The following is a 17,179-nucleotide window of genomic DNA, read 5'->3' as shown; positions in this document are numbered from 1 at the left end:
CCCCCCCCCCCCCCCAAAAAAAAACAAAAACAAAAAACAAACCAACAAAAAACCCCCCACCGAACCAAACCACATTCAAATTGTCTTGGCCAAAACTGCTAAGTTCACTTATTGCTTGGTTTCTTGCAACAAAGTGATCCCTGTAACTTTACCTGCTTTGTTTCCTTGATTTCTATAGCCAGCTGCATTGGCTTTTCCCAGTCTCTCTGATCCTACAGAGATGGGGAGGTTGCCATGGATGTGCTAGGATTTCCAGGACATAGTTGTGATTTTTGGTGCCAAACTCATTACACTTTTAAGAGTCCTGGGTTTCCAGAAAATGCTGAAAGTTTGCCGTAAAAATAAAATAAGATTCTTTAAAAAAAAAAAAAAAAAGAGTGTGGACATTTAAAAAATAGTCCAGATTCACTAGGATTTTTTTGAAAAAAAATCTTGTTCATAGATAAAGATTTTATTGGTAAGAAGAGCCACTCTGGAGCCAGGTACAGACATTTTTTACTGGTATAAGTGACTGGAAACCTGTCTATACCCATAACAGAGGAGAAGTTCAGCACACAGACTGGTTTAAGAATGGTAGAACTTGGTATAAGATTTGCCCCCACCTGCCCCCCACCAAAGGGCGAATGTGTGTTCTGTTCACTACCAATCTAAACTATGCTGCTTACAGAAAACCACATAGCTTGGATTGATTCTGCCTTGAGCTTTTTGAATGTCTACCTAGCTTGAAATCCCATCCACCTGCTAAGAAGATCAGGGTGACAATTAGAAGGTCCCATGTTCCCTCTCCCTCTCCACCTCTTATGCTTTACTTTCCTAGGGGTTGCTCTTATATACCACCAAAATGAGACTCTCACTGAGCCAATTGTTTACATCGAAAACATTTGTTGACCACTCCTTGCGTACACTACCCAGCAGTCAAGTTTCTGTTGACCTAGACCTGTGAGTAGTAACAGGAAGTTATCACAGGATCTATAACCTTGCAATTGCTACATTATGCATACAGTAGTAGACAGAGGAACTTGACAGTTTGCCAAGACAACGTGCTATTAAGACAAAGGATTTAACCAAGCTGTATTGATAGTTGACTTCAATTCTCTTCTGGAGGGTCAAGACAGTAATAAAGGAAGGTAGAATTGAAATCAAGAGTGCAGGCAGATATTCTGATATACAGGAATATGCCCTGTTCCTAAAGGTTTTCTCCTCCCCACTCCCACCAACTGCCCCCTCCCACCAACTGCCCCCTCCCTCTACCTACACAAATCACATGTATAATATACAAACGTTCAATTAACTTTTAATTTGGGCTGCAACACAGATTCTTTACAATTCAAGTATAATCCAAACTGAGTGATCTGCATACCTTGGAGATCTTTTGGAAGAAGAATAAAAGGAATTGCTACTTAGATTTCAAGTTAACTCTAAAATTAAATATAAAAACCTATGTTTAAGCAATATCTTTAGTGTTGTTCAAACTGACAAACACCAGAGAAATTAAATTGGGCTTATAATGGAAATTCTGACAGCCCCTTAACTATAGTCACAGTTGTCAAAGATAGAATACTTTAATGTAAACATAAGATTCCCTGCTATGTTTATAGTGTAAATGAAATGACTGTTACATACATATCTACTAAGGATCCATTAACTGTAGCACCACTACTAGCTATTAAAAGCAAAAGGAAAAACAAAAGTATTTTAAAGGTATTTATGGCAATATTAAAACACTCTCCTGAAATTTGTGTCAATTATGCAGGCAGAAACGAGTATAAAGGTTTATTAAGGAGACTATTTGTGAAGTATATTATGTAGTATTTGTACAACTGTCTGAAATTATGCAATGAGTTCTACCTAGGAAACAGTTTCTCATATCAGTATGGCATATGACTGAGCAAATAGATAAAATTACACAAGTATTATCTGCACTTCAGTGGGCTCCACACTTTCTTTCAGATCACAATGAGAACTAGTATAGTATTTGGAGGATTACCCACAATCAAAGCGAATGTATTGTATTAGCATCCTAACCAGATTTCCTTACAGAAGGAAAGGTTCAAATTAAACCTAGTGACAGCATGCGTACCTCCATGAGTTTTGGGAATTCCCTATTTATAGGTAAGTACATGTGCACACTATCAATTATTATGCCAGGGATCATCAGGTGTCACTGTATGGCTGTAAACACCAGGGGTGACATGTAGTGGGTGCATGTGGGTGCACGTGCACCCCCTGAGCGTGGTGGTGCATCCCCTGCAAAATGGCGCCGCCAACAGTGTCACTTGCTACCATGTCACTGACAGTATTACTCACTGACAGTGTTGCTCGCTGCAAAAAGGTGCTACTGACAGTGTCACTCACTGGCGGTGTCTGCAGGTGCTCCATGATCACCCCCAGCTGCCACTGCTGGCAGCGCCTGTGGGTGGTCACCAACCCCTGATTGGTGTTCACCACCCCCCACACCACCGACAGTGCTGGTGGTGTCTGCGGGAGCTCCTCTGCTTACCACTGCCATGCTCCTGTTGCTGCTAGTGCAGCCGTGCCTCCACCTCCCCCCCGCCCCAGCTGCTGGGGGCACATGCTGTACATGGTAATCATATATCTCATTCAACCTGAGACTGTCCTGGGGTTTCACCCTGCTGAAAACCCCAATGTGCTGGTTCCATTATACCAGCATTTTTTAACCTGGGGCTCGTGACCCAAAAGTAGGTTGCAAGAATATATGAAAAGGTCTTGAACAAACTTTAAAAATGGATCATATTTTGCATACATTTAAAAAAAATAGATGCTGCTTGTGCTTCACCATATGGTAATGCTGTTCTGTGCATACTAGTAAACAAGGAACCAGGTCTTCCGTTTGCTGCAGAAAATCACAGACAATGTCCTTTACAGGAAAAAAACATGGGAAACTGCTGGTTTCCCTTTGCAGGCTGGCAAAGTTCCAATCTGCAAGGGGCTGCTTGGGACTGTAGGGAGCAGGGGAAGGGAGAGCATAGATGATGCATCAGGGAGGCATGGGGGACACTAGTGATGTGTGGGGGAGTCATGGGGGGCATGTGCACCCCCAGACTCCTGTGCCCCCAGTAGGCATGGGGCTGCAGCCTGGTTGGACTGGCATGGGCAGGAGCTGCCTTCACAGCTCAGCAAGTGAGACCCAGCCCTGCAGGGCAGAGCAGGCCAGCAAGACTCATTGGGATCCAGCTGCACTTCTAGCAGTGCAAGAAGTAATGGACAAGGGTGGACAGCTCTACCCTGTAGGGGAGGTGGTAGGCAGCATGGGCAGCCCGAGGGGAGCAGCAGCAATAGCAAGCCATGGTCGTGAGGCAGAGCTATGGCCTGGTGAACAAGTCGCTTGTAGCAGCAGGAGGTAAGATGCCCCCCCCCCATTTATTACTCTTTCTCATGCTGATGACAGCGTGGCTGGTATGTGGGCCCTGGTGGCTGCAGGAGTAATGAGTCTTCCCACCCTACTCTGCTCTCCTCTGCAGGGTCAAAGGAGTGGGTCCTGCCCAACCCAGTCTGGTGAGGCTGCAGCCCTGTGCCTCCCATGGGCATGTGCCACCCACACACCCCTGCCCCACACACACACTGCCTGCCCACACACTGAGGGCCTGGGGGAAGCAGGTTGGGAGTGTGCAGGGCCAGGGGACTGTTTCTACTTAAACTAATTACTGAGTCAGGACTGGCCATCAATGTTTATACATGGGCCCTGGTACCGAAAAGGTTGAGAACCACTGATTTATACACATCACCCTTACAGGCTGCCTTGCTACCCTGTCACTAATAGGTGGCCAACACACAGCTTGATAAGCCAGTCTCTTGAATGAATCACAATAACCATACAGATGTATAACAAGGTGTCCCAAGATAAGACATTAGTACATTTTATCTAGCATACTTCAGAAAGACTTGAAGTAGGACAGTGAATATGTAGGTCTGCATGATGCCTGGACAAAAGGCTCTCTCCCAGGACAAATGTTACATCCCTTCATGACCTTATAGTCTCCCAAGTATTTCCATAGTGATTAGCTAAGAATATATTCTGTGTCTATTATCTATGCATTGCTTTCTTTTGTAAATACCATGTATAGCGGGTATTTTTCACAAGTAGGTCTCAAGTCACTTTACAAAGTTAGTCAATACCTTCATTCAATACATGGGGAAACTGAGGATCACAAGCTAGTAATTTAGTTAGGAAGAGAAAATGCAAAAGCAGGTGGAAATATCTCTCTGCCTTGATCTCCTATTACAGTAAAATACCAAGATAGAGTTACTCTCCAACAAGTGGATACAGGTGGTCCTCAGACTTATGACACAATTGGTTCCTAATAACCGCATCTTAAGTTGAAACGTTGTAAGTTGGACCCAATTTTCCCCATAGGAAACAATGTTATAAATGGGAGATGGGTTTCTGAACCGAGGCCTGATACCCTATTTTCACCAAAAATAACCCAGAATTTTGTACTCGATTAATTATAGATGAGTAATAGCTATATTTATGTATTTATATTTTAAATAGCGATCATCTTGATTTGGAAGGACTTCCAAATGGATGTTTCTGGAGTCTGCATCTCATTTCAGTGTTTCTGTTAACATATCAGCAGGATTATGACTAGAGCTGATTGGAGTTCTTCTGCTAGCAGTTCAATTTATCAAAAGCATCATTTTTGTGGGAACAACTCTTTAATAAAACTTTTGTCTGGAAAGTGTCTTAGGGGCATGATGGAACTCTTGGTCAAATACAAGATAGAGAGGGCACTCAACTGGGATATGGGAGACTGAGGTTTCAAGCCCCTGCTATGGGCAATATCCAACTTGCTAGTATCTACAGCTTCTTAACATTTTCTGCTAATTGAGAGATGCAAATATGTTATAACTATTATGTCTGGGGACCAGGGCCAGACACAGGCATAGGTGAGCCGGGCAGCTGCCTGGGGCCCGGACAAAAACGGGGCCCCAAAATGGTAATTTTTATTATCATCATCATTATTTCTGGTGAAGGGGGGCTAGATACTTAAAGTTCACACAGGGCTGCCAAGAGTCTAGGTACGGTGCTGCTGGGGACTTAGTGCATTTTTGGATTGTGGTATGTTCCTACTATTTAAAAAAGGCATGATATGCTGAATCTCTCTTACATAGAGACTACCTATAAATGTAGTGTGCTTTGATATTTAGTGGTGAATATCTTCTTTAGTAAATGTTTACTATGCAATATTCTAAACAGTATGTAGTTAAATGATACACATTAGTTTTCATGTTATGATGTATTTGCAGCATGAATTATGCAACTACTAATTATTTTTAAAATGTCTATCTTGCATTAGGACTTTAAGATGCCCGGATGTAACTGACTATCTGTTTACCATACACAAATAAAAAAAAAGTAGAAGAGATAAAACTGATAATTGGTTCAGATAAACTGATAATTATCAGATAAACTGAATTATTTTTCATCTCTAATGCAGAAGGACTTCAGGAAGATTTAATAACCCCTTTGGAAGTGCTTGTGATCAAGTGTCAGTACAAAAGGGATTTATTCTGAAATGTATAGGCAGGTGTGATAATCTTTCATTTCATTTATATAAAATGAAATACCTAGCTGATTCCATAATGAAATCGTTTTGCTAATATTAAGCTTCACCCTAAGTCTGTAAAGGTGAATTACAAGTTGTTTATGACTTTCACAAAAAAGCAGAGCGTATCTTATCATTTAACCAGTAATACATTACTTCTTTCTAACCCTCAGCATTCAGAGCATTCTTTGAATATAAGTGGCAGAAAGTTGATAACATATACAAGAAAAAGAGAGATGACTTATAGCTGACATTTGTGAAAATTCCTTATACAATTTCTTTAATCTAAAGGCATCAGTAGGAAGTTCAGTGCATGAAGAAAGGGACAAGATTACCCAGAAAGGTTGTGGAATTTCGATCCTTATCCATCCTTAAGACCTGGCTAGACAAAACTTTGTCTGGGATGATCTAGTTGGGGATGGTCCTGCTTTGAGCAGGGAGTTGAACAAGATGATGATCTGAGGTCCCTTCCAACCCTAATTATCTGTGATTCTATGATCCAGTGATTGTATAAACAAAGCCTGATTCTCTCATGCTTTCACCCCGACTACAAAATCTACACCTGAAGGATTAGATCAAATAAAAAAATTTAGTACCTGAAGCTGGACTTAAAACTGAGGGGCCTAATTCTGATCCCAGAAGTCCCTATTTAGCTCCTGCTTTTCCCCAGAGGTGCTTCCTTGTTTGACTTCAAAGTTCTCCAGGTGTCTAGAGTTTTGGATTTGGTTGTTCCCAGAACTGCTCCAGTGTGAACAGTTCAGTTCCCATCTCCCATCTCCTGATTCCCACTGGGATTCAGAAACACAGCATCCATCTAAATCATTTAGCAGGCCTAGTCTAGGAGATGTATTCAGAGGTTTGTGTTGTTCATTTTTTAATACAACTGCATAGTAATTAGAGCATTTAGCCATCTGGTTCAATGGCTGATTATATTCAAACCCATGTATCCCACCTCCTAGGAAAGTGCTCATTGACCAGACTTTTGGCTCCTCTGGGAAGGGACATCTGCTCTCCTGAAGCTGCGCCACTGGAGGGAGGGAGAGGGTCAGGGGGATTGACTACACAAGCTACTGGTTAGAGCACTGCTAATAGAGCAGGTTTGTATTCTGGCCCATTCTCCCAGGACTATTACCGGGTAAAATATAAAAGCAGTTTAATGTAAAATACTGAAACAGCCTTGGGAACTAGGACCAGAACGTAGGATTCTGTCCCTCAGCTGAGTATCCCAAGCAGTATGCTACAGAGTTGTGCTTTCTTTTGTGTGTTTCAGTACTTAACTCCCAGGCAGCTAAGGTTATATTGCCAACAGCCCTTACCTTGCTCCCCTCCTTTGCTGCCTAGTCTATTAGAGTGATGAGACAGTCCCAGTCTTCCTTTCTCCAGAGCCTTACTCGTCATGTTTTCCCCGCTATCCAACTAACACCAAGTCTCCTCCTCTGTCCCTAGCTCCCACTCTTATCCTCATTGCCCAGCCAGTTCCAGTTCATTCTCACCTGAATCTCTAGTCTCAAATACTTTGTCTCAATCTGCTCCATTCCTTCTATCTACTCTACTTTTCATTGTCTCTGTATTCAGATCTGACTGCTTCTGCTTCCTGGATAATAGCAGTAACACCAGCAGAGCACCAATGCAATGGCCATAGCAGCAGTGGGGTTTTTTTTGCCATCCCCTCCTTCAAACTGGCACCCATGGAGGCTGCCTCAATTGTCACATCTTAGTGTACAGGGGTACTAGAACTTTTGAAAGAGCTGTCCAACTTCAAAGTGGCTGGGTGCTATAGTCCACGTAGACCACACCAGTGTCTGTACTCTGCACACTGCAGAGACAACACTAACAGGGGCCATAGGCCCCCAGCTGCATGTATGTGTGTAGGAAAGCTTCCTGCTGCACTATGCAATGCTGATGGACACTCCACCCATCCACTGCTTTGTGTGTGGCTGATGTGTGGCACAGCAGACTGCCTCACTTTTAGCTCCCTATGGACTTCCCTGTAGCATGGGTGCTCCAGGCTGCTGGCTTCCTGGCACCATGGGCTGCAGTGCCATGTCCCATGCTGCTCTGCCCCCTGCCTCACCCCTGGGCCACCAGTTGAACAACCGTTTTCTTAAGGAAAAAGTATAATTTTATTTTCTTTAACAATTAATTCCCCCCCCCGCACTATTTAAAAAAAAAAAAAAAAAAAAAAAAGGGTTGAACCAAAATAATCAGTCTGAGGCAGATACACAGTTTAGTTTACTCTCAAGTTTATTGTTCCTAGGTGCTATATTTACACATGCGCCTAGGACCACAGTACGTTGGGTCAGAGCAGCCTGTGCTGGCAGGAGGCCCAGGAGGTTAGTCTGCCAGCCTGAGGCTACTCTAGCCTGGCTCAACATGCTGCATGGGGGCTGGCCAGGGCACGAGAGTGATCCAGTGTGGGGCTAGCCAGCAGGCAGCTCCTTCACTGAAACACCCCCGTGCCCCAGGCAGCCCTGTCAGCAACTACACACGTTGTGGCACACTAGATAATGCCGTGACATGATGGTACTGGTGTTTACAAGCATTAACCTATGGCAGGGTTTATTAGTTTACTATGACCTAATAGGGCCACACGTGTAGATACGGAGAGTTTACTGTGGAGCTAATTAGGCAACTCCATGGTAAAATGTCTCACGTAGATGTGTCCAGTATGTAAGATTTCAGCCCAGCTGGTAAGCATTGGCAGAATTATAAGCAATTGAACAGAGTCTTGTAGTGAGAAGTGTCAAGAAACCTTAACAGGTGGTGCTATCAGCCTTACTTATGAGCAATTATACTATTGGCATATCCAACAACAGAATTTTCTAGGGGCATTCTGAAGATAGCTTCTTTAAAGATTGATCTGTTCAGATATAATTAATGGAATGCCATACACGTACTAAGATAAATTATACATTTCTTTTAATTGCATTCCAAAAATGCCAACACCAAATCTCTACTTGTCAAAAAGCAGCACAGGACTTCCACAGAGGAAAAAAACTCCTTAATCCAGTATCAAATCTTATTCACCTTATTCAACCCTGCAGCTATTGCATCAGCTTGCAGCCACTGGGTAGGAATGAAGACTACTGTTTAAAATTAATAACAATAACTGACCAGCAGATCTGCAGTCCAGCATCACAACCGGGGCATGCAGACCTCTAAAAAAAAGGGATCACAGAATCACAAGTAGCAGTTTGTAGAGATACCCGATTGTCTAAGGAAATATCTGCTGAGATGATATGTTGCTGTTAATGCTCCTAGTGGCTCATCACACAGAACAACATGTAGATCTGTATAGCAGAGTTATATTCCTTTTCTTTTCCTTCATGCTGTCAAAGGAACTTGATCTGCTTGTAGGAGGAATAGACTATCAAACCTATAATGGATCTGCCACATGGTTCTTAGAAGAAACTTGTCTTAAATAAGTAAAGAAGAAAAAATATTTTTCTATACTATTTCCATATTACTAAGCATAGCTTCTTTATCTTACATAGGACTTAGTTACTATTATTTTCATGCATTTGTATTATAGTGCTTAGAGGCTTGCACTGGGGCTCAGTTTCTTGATGTTCATTCCTTATGTGTTAGGCCTTAAACTCACCTAGATTTAGGGAACCTTATGAGAACTGAGATGCTCAGTGCAAGGGTTTTCTACACAGTTCTAGATCTTGAGTGATAAATTAATTTCAGCTGGGTTTCTGTTCTCCCTTCCCTATCCCACCCCCTCATGTAGTATTATGTACAGGAGCTATTGGCCTCTGCTTTAACCAGACTGCTCCACCAATGAGCTTAGTACGCTAGCCCCCAGCAAACCAAGCACTTAAATTTATGTTACAATTTAAGCACACACAAATCAATCACACTGAAATCAAATGGGAAAATTAATCATAGTAATGTATACAAATATATTGATTGTTTTCTAAGTTACCCTTTTAATTATTCTGGAGACTATTTTGTCTCAAATTCCACTACATACTCCTTTTTTTTTTTTTTTTTTTTCTTTGTTTTTTTTTAAACAGGCCCCTTGAACAATCACACAGACTGCTTTGGTCTTTGGACATAACCACTCTAGACAAGGAGCACTAAGTTGTATTTATATTGAACTTGCAAGTTTTAACAAGTGCATGCTATTAAGTAGCTTACAGTAAAAGAGTATACCATCTCCACTCTTGGGAAACACCCAATAGTGTACCTTAGGCCACGGGCATTTAATTATACTTTATACTTATTATGCCCCTTCCAAATCTGCACGACTGCATGCTCTGAAACAAGTGTCATTATTGTTTCCTAGGAAGTAACAATATTCCTTATCCCACTAGGGGGCACTGTGACTCTTCAAATTGTTTATGAATCTGTTTGTGAAGAAACACATTTTTGTGTTATTTTTAGCAAAGTTAAGAGAAATGTTAAAAATGGTTTCTTTAGTCTAAAAGAACATTTTCCCTGAGCAGCTATCGTACTTGAACAATGCACATTCCAGCCTGGAAGAATCAAAATATTTCTATTTTACAGAAGCAACAAAAAATGTAATTTATTAGTTTGAAATATTGTCACTCTACCATTTGCTATGCTATTAAAAGTGAAATTAAATTAAGCACCCATTCCTTTTGTGGCATGAGGATACTAATCTGTTTTATTTCTGGTTCGTTTTTTTATTGATTTTTCCATCAGTATAGAAAGATGGCTGCTTGAAGAGCCCATTAGTAAAGAAGCATTAAAATCAATTAATAACTCCTTCAAATGTGCACGTACACTACTTGAACCATTTCTTGCTGTACCAAAGTCTGAAGAACTAATTTGTGGCAAAGCACAGTGCTCACCTAAGGAGCTATAAAAATAAATAATTTCTAGTTAGGTGAGATGCAGAGGAGTTTCATTAGAGTAGGTGAAGATGCTGAGAAAAACATTTCTTGCTGAGGGAGGCAACAGAAATGTAGACTGGATTCTTTAATATTAATCATTTGACAAATCTGGAGAAGCAGCACGTCCAGGAGCTTATTTGTAATAATGAAAAACATATTGCTAGTCCACCATCAGACTGTGTGTGTTTTAAAACAAATCTGATGCATAAACGCTGCCACCCAGAAAGAAACACATTAACTGCCCATTTTTTCCAACACACCTTCCATAAAAGTACCCAGATTTCTATTGCTAGACAGACCAGAAAGGGAATATTTGATGGAACTTAGTCAACCTCCCGGATTTCACACAGGAAATATTTTCTGCTTGTATGTTATAATTTACTTGCTGTTTCATTATGGTTCCACGGTGTTGACATGCAGTGTATTTTCAACACAGTCATTTCCCAGAGCTGAGCGAGCACTTTGCCTCCAAACATTTAACCTGTTTGTCCTTAAATAGAGGGTTATATATTACAGCTATTGTTGCTTGAAGTTTATCATATTCGGGATAGCAACCCTTCACAAAGGTTTATTAGTATACTTCTCATTTCAAATATGCTTTCTTTCATGGCCAAAATACCATTTTTCCTCACTTTCTGGGCAAACTGTAGAGCTTACAACGAACTGGGTGCATCTACATGTGTGCTTTACTGCAACTTGGCTAATTAGCTCTGCAGGAAAGCATCATTGTGTACATGTACACCAGTATTAGGGCACAGAAAATTAACTAACTCTGCCATAGGATAGTATTGTTGGGGACAGTACTATCTGAGAGCAGAGTAATTAAGTGTGATGAAACTTAGGTGTAGACAGTGACAGGATGCTAAAATGTGGGGGATGCCTGCTGCCCAACTTTGCACTTTAGTACTCTCATGCCCCAGCCAGCCCCTCCACCACCCTACACTCACCAGGAGCCCAGGGCTGACCCTCCTCCCCCTTCTGAGCCTGCAGACAGCCTGGGACTGCTCGGTCCTGGCTCAAATTGTTTCTGTCCTGGGCACATGTATAGAAGCTGTGCCTGGGAGCAGATGACACCAGCTTGAATTGTGCTGGAGTTTATTGTGTTGCATTAATTTCACATGTATATACACCCACTTAGTCAAGACTATAAAGAAGCTGAACCAGTTTGTACCGACCCAACACAACAGTCTGCCCTGTGACAGAACCATCAGAACCCCTCTCCCCCTCCTTTATCTAACTAGGATAGTCTGTTGTCCTACCCAAGAAAGAAGGATGTTTGCTTCCTGGCCACTGAGCTGCACAGATCTCAAGAGATCTACAAAAGAATACTGCTGCAGAGGTCCTCTGCCTCCAGTTCCTTAGCAGCCTGTTTCTACAAGATGTACTCAAAGGTTGAAGGCTGGTTGGAACTTCTTAATCAAAAGGTTTCAGGAAAAAAAAAAAAGAGAGCAAGACTGCCCCAGAGCCAAAAGTTACTACCCTAGAACTTGGGAGACCCAGGTTCAATGCCCTGCCTTGCCAATGACACCCTTTCTAGCCTTGAGCAAATCACTTGGTCTCACTGTACAGAAAAAGCATGCTCATCATTGGCTTCAATTTTATCTGTGATTAAACCTTGATCTGCAATTCCTATAGCACCATTGATGTATTATGTTGGTATGATGGGCATTAAATTTGTATACCTTAAAGCAGCATTTCAAAGCTAAAGCTTTTCTTGTAATCATGCCAGTTTTTGATGAGGAAAGCTTTTTCAGATCCAGAAAAAGAACCCCAAATACCCAATAACCAAGTGGTTAGGGGACTCATTTGGAAATGGGAGATGGGTTCAGGGTGCTGCTTCGAGTCAGGCAGACTGGGGGGGCATTAATTTGGTCTCCCATATCCCAGGTGAGAATCCTGATCCTATGACTTGGATATTCTTGGATTGTTCTTGCCTGTTTTCGTAGAAGTCATCCTGATGCAGAACAGGAAGATATATGAAATCTTGAAATTTGGCCAGGAAAACTATATCATGTCTAGCTCTAATCATTTCCCACCCTTCCAAGCCAGGTAATAGAAAGTCAGAGATTAAGTGAAAGGTGAGGGACATCTGGACTATGAACATGCAAACAAGCTACCACAGCGTAAAAGGTGGGGCAGGGCTTTATCTTGTCACAGATCTTCTGCATTGATTAGGTGTATGTAGACTTGTACCTCATCCAAATTAAGCTACATTGCAGTAGCTTACCTGTCAGTGGGCACGTCTACACGTGCATTACTGCACTTTAGTTAATGTTCATTAAATCTAGCACCTCCACTGTGAGGTATTAGGGAAATGCGCATTAGCCTGTCTTAATGTGCATTAACTAAAGAGCACAGTTGTTAATAATGCTTAATGCACATTAGCTAATTTTAATGCGCATTAACTAAAAAACATGGGACTCCTATACATGTGTGCTGGAGTCTCCTGGAGCATGGTAATTACAGCGTCATATGTATCAGTGTCCTTGCACTGAAAAACCATGGTGGGGGCACTTTAACTAAAACTCTTTCAACGAGCTTTAGTTAAACGTACTCCCACCACCATTTTTCATTGTTGGGACGCTGATATACAAGGTGTTCCTGGTTCTTTAATTTTCTCCAAAAGCTGCTCTAATTTAAAAAGTCCCCCACCCAGGAACATGTATAAACACCCATAGTTTTTAGTGACACTTTAATGTGCATAAATAGGCTAATGCACATTAAAGTGCAGGTGGAGACATGCTCAATGACAGAAGTAATTTACCACTGAACCTGGTGCATCATAAAGCCCTGCTTTCTCCAGGAATTTTGTGACATAGCTTGGAAACAAAAATATTACTCACCAATATAAGAGAGCAGTGTCACATCTACTAATCCAAAAAAAACAACAACCCCCCCCCCCCAACCCCCAAGAGAATGAGCAGACGGACATACCAACTGCCTACAGTTAGTAGAATTCATGTAGAGATCCCCACTTTCAGCTGGTACAGGTTAGCTTAACTCCAGTCAATGTAGTTATGCTGATTTGTGCCACTTAATCTTGTTCTTAAAACTCTCTCGGCTGTAGCCTTAAATGCAACCTGAAAAAAATACAAAAATATCTGAAGTCTTTAACGATAATTTTAACTGGCATTGTTCTGCAAGTGCCTTCTTCACATACCTCCTCTGGAATCTGTAGGGAGGGCTATAATATTTTATAGGGCAGTTATTCAATTATTGACTCCAAAGAAGAGATGGACTAATCAGAGCAAGCAAGACCAAAGGAGCAATAAATATTAGAGACAGCACAATGATTAGAGGGACACCATTATGTGAATCAGTGTGTGTGGCTACAATCAAAATGTTATGTTATACTTGCTTGGTAATTCACAGCAGAAGCACACATTTAATATGGGAGAATCAGGGGCCTGCAATCATGTAAATAAGGCAGCTACGTCAGAAAACCTCCCAATTTCCTAGTCTGTTAAATTCCATCTGTTAAATGCTATCTACAAGGTCACTGGAGTACAGACCTGACATTTTCCTTATGTTAATAACAACTACATTCTCCTGTTACAGGAAGTATTTCATTTTAGGCTACTCTTGATCTTGGTCTAAAATAAAGGACACTGCTTAAAAACAAAGGGCAAGGATCAGTTTCAATGACAAAAGCTGCCATTTGGCAATGCCAATTCTGAAATTAAATCATTATTTTTGATTCCATGCTGTTAGAGAAAATCATTGATTATAAAGAAATCAAATTGGAGAGGGAAAAAATGGTTCTTTGCTCAAAGCACAAACACTATAAGCATTTTTGTAAACAAGAAGGATTCAGTGGACAAAGCATCAGTGGAAAAAGGTAGCATTTCAAAAGTAAGTAAGTAAAGGAAGAGTAACAGTAAAAATGAGCAAGCAATATTCAGTCATTGTCAAGCCTGTATTCAGTCATTGTGGGCTTGATCTTGAAGGTTTTCAGCACTGAAAACCTTCAGCTTTCAGTTCATGAGAGCATTTATACTTCAACAGACAAAAGGTCCAAGTGACTTACGGCCAAAGTCTGCCCTGATATAATATCAATAGCATTGCACAGACTGAATGCCAGCAAAATATCACCTGCTGTGTATTGTAGGCTGACAGAGGCAATTTTAATACTTTGATCAGGTTTGGCTTTGTTTTTTTTTTTTTTTTTTTTAAGTCCAATCCCACCTTTCCCACTTTACCACACTCTTTTTAGTTTAACATATGGGAACGGTTTATATGAGTATGTAGAGCATGGAAATCAAATGCAAGCACAAGTTCTAGCAGCTGGAATTCATGATGTTCCATATTCAGGAAGATAGTGGTGATTCTTTTGCACACTTTGTAAAGAATTAAATTAATGATTTGGGGGGAGGTAAGGATAAGAAAAAATGCTAACATATGGGGAGCACAGTCCAGTCTCATTAACTTGCTGTACTTTAATAAGATACATCCACTTGTCTGCTGTTCTATATTAATATTAAAGAAAGTTAGCAGGAAACAAGATACAAATGCAGTTAATTATGCACAGTATGTTACAGATAATAAATGATTCTGCCTTATTTATGACCTATTTGTATAAATCCAAATATATGGTGCACCTCTGTGGACTATAATGTCAGTGGAATTTATACCCATTTCTGTCCTTTGATTTTTTTTTCTATCCTTGTGTGCCATTAATGGATGCAACAGTAGATAGGGCTATCACATTCAGCACTTAATCAGCATTTAACCTGTAGCTACCCTTGTATATAGACTATATGACATGAGAACAGGATCATTCCCAGTCATATTTAAAGGATATGAATTAACCTGGGCAAACAGCACTGTATTCTGTTCTTTTTGACCAAAAACTAAGCTCAGTTCTTTATTTTGTAGGATGGCTTCCGATAAACAAAACATTACTTTTATATGCAGGTCAGCTAGTTGGGCCTCAGATGCATGACAAAGTAATCATTTTTCATGAGCAAAGTGTAGAGCATGTTAAGTTTAGGAGCAGGTACTAAAAATAGCCCTTTTCTCTGTAGCTGAAGGAATAAAGTCCTTATTGGATTTAGCCTTTTATGGACCTAACAGGCAAATAAATAGAGCCCACATACAAAATAATGACCCCAAAACCATCCCAAACCATTAATGTGACTACTACAGGTGTTAATATATGTGCTCCGGGCGTGGAGGAGGGGCTTTAGATAAAGTGCCCCGCCACCATTTTGAAGTGCGGGGACACTGATACACGAGACACAGGAGGCTGCTGGAGCACAGTAATTGCCACACTCCAACAGACTCTATCAGTTGAGTCTGCTCCAACGCGCTGGAATTACAGTGCCTCGGAGCAGCCTCCCTGCTCATGTATAAGCACCCTGGTGGGCAAGTGGAGCTCAAGTCTTAGCGGATGCCTAAAAGCAGGTACTTGAATGGAGACAAGGGGGCACCTCCACCTTCCCCCTCTGCATTCTGCATCTTCCCTGCATCAGCTCTGGGAGCCAGAGGAGCTGGGAGGTTGGCATGAGTGAGAGTCTGACTTCTAAGGGAAGGCGCTGCTATCGGGGGGAAATGCCCATATTGCCAGGACAAGTAGCTTGCCCTGGGCACAAACTTTACCATTTATACATCTAAATGTAATAATTTACCAAAACTACTAGGTCCCTCCCTGTTTGTCTTTGAAGACCTGGGTGCCAAGAGTTCTGCTTCTCTGCATGTTCAGAATTATCCCACTGTGAGCAGGTCACCAGTGCTCCCAGGCCTGTAACATGGACTGCCTAAAAATAGCTGTTGGATTAACATGAAAAAATAAAAATCAGGGATCAGTCCCTCTTCCTATGTAAGTTCACTAACTGCCAGGTTACAGAATATGCTCGCTTTTGTTTTGCTTCTCTCTAGCCCCATGAATCTTGCATTCTTTCCAACACAGGGGCACAGCCTCAATGGGGAGTGAGAGATGCAGATTTGAACTCCCTTAACTTGATGAACAGTTAAAACCAAGTCTCCCACTTCCTGGGTAAGTGTACTGAACCCTCAATTTTCCAGTTTGAGGCAGGTTTTCCTTCTTTTCTTTCTTTCTTTTTTTAAATGGAAATAGCTCCAAGATATGGGTCCTCCATTTTTAATTTTCCAAGAAAATTTAAAAAGAGAGAAAAAAGGGAAGTGTCGGTTTGTCAACCAGAGATGGGCAAACTGCAGCCCATGGGCTGGATCCGGTTGGCTGTGGAGTCCGTTTCCTAGCTTCCCCTGCCCTCATGGCTTGGGCTGGTCTCCATGGAGACCCCAGCTCCATCTGAGTGATAAAGTGCAGGCTGGGGTTGCCATGGAAACCAGCCTGAGCCACACTGGCAGCCCACCGAAGCAGAGCAGCGTGGGGGCCTGTCTGGAGTCGTTGGGAACTTGTAATGGGGGCAGCTTGCTCTGGAGCCAGGGCAGAGCCACAATCTGTAGCCTGCATGCTCTGGGCAGGCAGGGGATCATGGTTCTGCCCTGTCTCCTTGCAGTGGTGACAGGCTGGTCTGGAGCCAGGGCAGAGCTACGATCCACTGCCTGCCCGCCCCTGCCCAGAGCATGCAGGCTACAGATCACAGCACTGCTCTGGCACCAGAGCAAGCTGCCCCCATCCCAAATTCCCAGTGGCTCCAGACCAGCCCCCCGTCCTGCTGTGCCATGTGTGTTGCCAGCATGGCTCAGGCTGGTCTCCATGGCAACCCCAGCCTGAGCTTTCCTGCACAGGTGTGGCTGGGGTCTCCATGGAGACTGGCCCGAGCC

The 17,179-nt window shown here is 42.0% G+C and overlaps 1 long non-coding RNA gene across 1 annotated transcript in view; it reads right to left on the bottom strand.

Moving 5' to 3' along the window:
• LOC102370947 overlaps positions 1-17,179 on the bottom strand; it is a 43,979-nt gene that overhangs the window by 10,116 nt on the left and 16,684 nt on the right. Inside the window, exon 2 of the long non-coding RNA XR_323304.1 lies at positions 13,364-13,509. This is a non-coding gene — a long non-coding RNA (uncharacterized LOC102370947). The remainder of the gene's footprint in view (positions 1-13,363; positions 13,510-17,179) is intronic.

This window comes from Alligator sinensis, unplaced genomic scaffold, assembly GCF_000455745.1.
Source record: "Alligator sinensis unplaced genomic scaffold, ASM45574v1 scaffold375_1, whole genome shotgun sequence".
Classification (NCBI taxonomy): domain Eukaryota; kingdom Metazoa; phylum Chordata; order Crocodylia; family Alligatoridae; genus Alligator; species Alligator sinensis.
This window is presented reverse-complemented; position numbering and strand designations above follow the sequence as displayed.